This window comes from Tupaia chinensis, unplaced genomic scaffold (genome assembly GCF_000334495.1).
Source record: "Tupaia chinensis unplaced genomic scaffold, TupChi_1.0 Scaffold000054_1, whole genome shotgun sequence".
NCBI lineage: Eukaryota > Metazoa > Chordata > Mammalia > Scandentia > Tupaiidae > Tupaia > Tupaia belangeri.
The window spans coordinates 1742662-1745976 of record NW_006159512.1 but is presented as its reverse complement, the minus strand read 5'-3'; positions in this window follow the sequence as shown (position 1 = coordinate 1745976).

Genomic DNA, 3315 nt, shown 5'->3' with positions numbered 1-3315 from the left:
GGTCCCGCAGGTGGTTAAAGGTGCTGGATTCCCACATGGCTGACCATGGTTTGAGACCTGGACCTGGAAGCTTTCTTTTTCACTTTCTTTCTTTTTCGCTGGTCTAATTAAAAATAATAATAAAATAAAAGAAATAGTCATAAAAAGTGTAATATAAAAAATATATATGGTATAAACCAAAGCCTTTGATTTCACAGTTGTTGCTATTTAGACTGATAATCCCTAAATTTTAGGGAGCAAAAGTGCATTTTTTTTCCTTTTACATAGAGATTTTTTGTTATAGGGCACATACACCTACCAGAGAGACAGAGAGAAAGAAAGTAAGAAATCAGCCTCCAGGGGAATGGCCATGCAACAATCCCTTCTCCTCATCTCCTCTCAGGATTTTGCGCGCGCGCGCACACACACACACACACACACACACACACACACACACACACGCCTGGCCTGTTTGAAGCTGCCAGGTTTGGGACTCGAACCCTGGTCAACCATGTGGGAGTCCAGCAACGTAACCATTATGCCGTCTGCTGGTGCCCCCCAAGTGCATTGATTTAAAAAAATTAATTAAATAACCTCGTAGGAGGTAGAAAGAACTTGCAAAAATAGTGTGGGTGGTGGATGGACGACGACTGGTTTGGGAAACATTGCTGTTTGCAGCCTATAGGCTCCTTCAACCTGGAGTAGCATTCTGAGAGATCTGGGTCAACTCTTATCTCCACCACTAATCAGTTCTGTGGCTTTGAGTAAAATATGAATAATGGCTTGAGAAGTCCCATTTTCCTCAGCAGTTAAAAAACGACAGTAATAAATGCCTCAGAATGCGTATGTAAGGATTGAATTCCACTTTCTTCAGCCTTGAAATATCAGAAATTTAATTGTCTGAACCAACTCTGCTGCATGTGTTGGGGGCTCCTGGCTGCTGGGTTGATGTGCCAAAGAACATTTTGTAATCAGTGCTGTTACATGTGAGTTGTAGGTGGTAAATATGTAGCACTGAGCAATATGGAAAGCGAATGTGGTAAAGCAGTAGGAACTGATGCAAAGAACTCTTCCTGAATCACAACTGAAGTCAATTTCCTAGTATTTCTGAGTCTTATTATGCATTTTATGAGTTAAAATTGTCTTTAATTTTTCCTCTTTTCAATAATATCATCTCGGAGTTCATAACAGTGAGGAAAAGAACTCTGGATGTGATCTGACTGATATCTTACATGAAGGAAAATATGTGTATTTAGGAAAGTTTAGGAAGATTGGGAACCAGCAGTTAGCGTAATGGCTATGTCGCTGGACTCCCACATAGTCGACCGCGGTTCGTGTCCGGACCCGGTGGCTTAAAACTCACGCCAGGCGCGTGTGCGTGTGTGCCCAAGATCCCAAGAGGAGAATGGAGGAGAAGGGATTGCAACGTGACCATCCCCCCTGGGGGGTGATTTCTCGCTTTCTGTCTCTGTCTCTATCTGTCTGTCTGGCTAACACACGCGCCCTATAGTGAAAACCTCTCCAAAAAAAAAAAAAAAAAGAAAGAAAGTTTAGGAAGATTTTATAAATTCAGTGCTGATCCATAGAAATACTCCAAAATGATTACTAAGCAGATGATGTGAGCATTTAGAAGAGAATATTGTCATCACCAGGAGTTGCATGGATTTTCTGGGATTGGCTGAAGACTGGGGTGGATGTCAGGACTCTATTGGGAGTGCTGCCTCTCTCTTCTTTCTCTCTCTGGCTGTCTTTTACACTTATGGAAGTAAATAAATAAACTTAAATTCTAATTTTACACATAGAGAAACTGAGGCTTGGAGAAATTAAGTAATTTGTCTAAGTAGACATTAATTTTTTTTTTAAGATTATTAATCAAGGCAATCTACTCTTGGAACTTGCACTCTTAACCTCCATATCGTGCTGTGTGAAAGTTTAAAAAACAGAATTAGAGGAAGGGAAAGGTCCCTAAGTGGTGCAAGAGAAAGAACTTAGTCTTTGGAGTGAGGCAGGTCTTTTAAGAACTTTAGCTTTGTTACTTGGCAGTAATCTGACCTCAGGCAAGCTAGGTAAACTATAAACCTCAAATTTCCCATCTGTAAAATGGAAGCTATGGGACCAGCCAGTGCTGTGGTGGTTAAGGTGGCTGGATCTCACATGACTGAATGTGCAATTTGAGTCCTGAACCCAGGAACTTAAAAATCATGCTGGGTGCATGTGCGTGTGTGTCCAAATACTCAACAGGAGACTGAAGACAGGATTACAGTGTGGCCATCCCCCTCCTGGGAGGTGATTTCTCACTTTCTCCCTCCCCTAAGCAAATGCATGGAATTCTGTAGCAAGTTTAAAAAAAAAAAAAAAAGAAGCTGTGATAGATACCAGAAATTCAAAAGAATCTATGATTTTTTTTTTTTTAAATTTAAGAGAGATGTTTGCTATTGGGTGTGTGCACTCACTGGAGAGACAGAGAGAGACAGAAAGTGAGAAATCATCCCCCAGAGGGGATGACCATGCTGTAATCCATTCTCCTCCATTCTCCTCTCGGCATTTTGGGCATACATGCACACAAGCCTGGCATGAGTTTTAAGCCTCCAGGTCTAGGATTCAAGGCATGGTCGATATGTGGAGTCTACCAATGTAATCATTACGCCATCTCTTGGGCCCAAGAAGAATCTGTGATTTTTACCTTACTTGTAAACTAACAAGTTAGCCTGTCAAGGTTTTATATATGTGTGTGCGTGTATAAAACACATATATGTGTATATATATATATATAACATTTATATACAAATATAATACTTATGTATTTATATATATGTGGGGATAAACAAGGTGGTGTATGTCCAGACAATGCAGGAGCATGGGCAGTGGCCAACACTGTACCAAGTATTTTACCTGAAGTAACTGAATCCTCACAACAACGCTTCGAGACAGGTCTGCTTATCATTTCCATTTTGTAGATGAGAAAACTAGGGTTTACAGAGATTAAGTAGTTCCTCCGAGCAGGAAGTAACACTCAGGAAGTCTGACTCCACAGCACAGGCTCTCATCTGTTTTATTTGGGGGGCTATCGGGTGTGTGTGCTCACCAGAGAAATAGAGAGAGTCTGAGAAAGCACCCCCCGAGGGGGCGTGGCCATGTACCAATCCTTTATCTTTCATTTTCCTCTTGGGATTTTAGGCATGCAAGTACATGTGCCCAGCAAATTTTTCAAGCTGTTGGGTCTAGGACTCAAACCTCATAGTTGGCCACATGGGATCCAGCCACCTTAACCACCATGCCACTACTGACTCCCTCTCATTGACTTCTTTTTTTTTTTTTTTGAGATGTTTTTGCCAT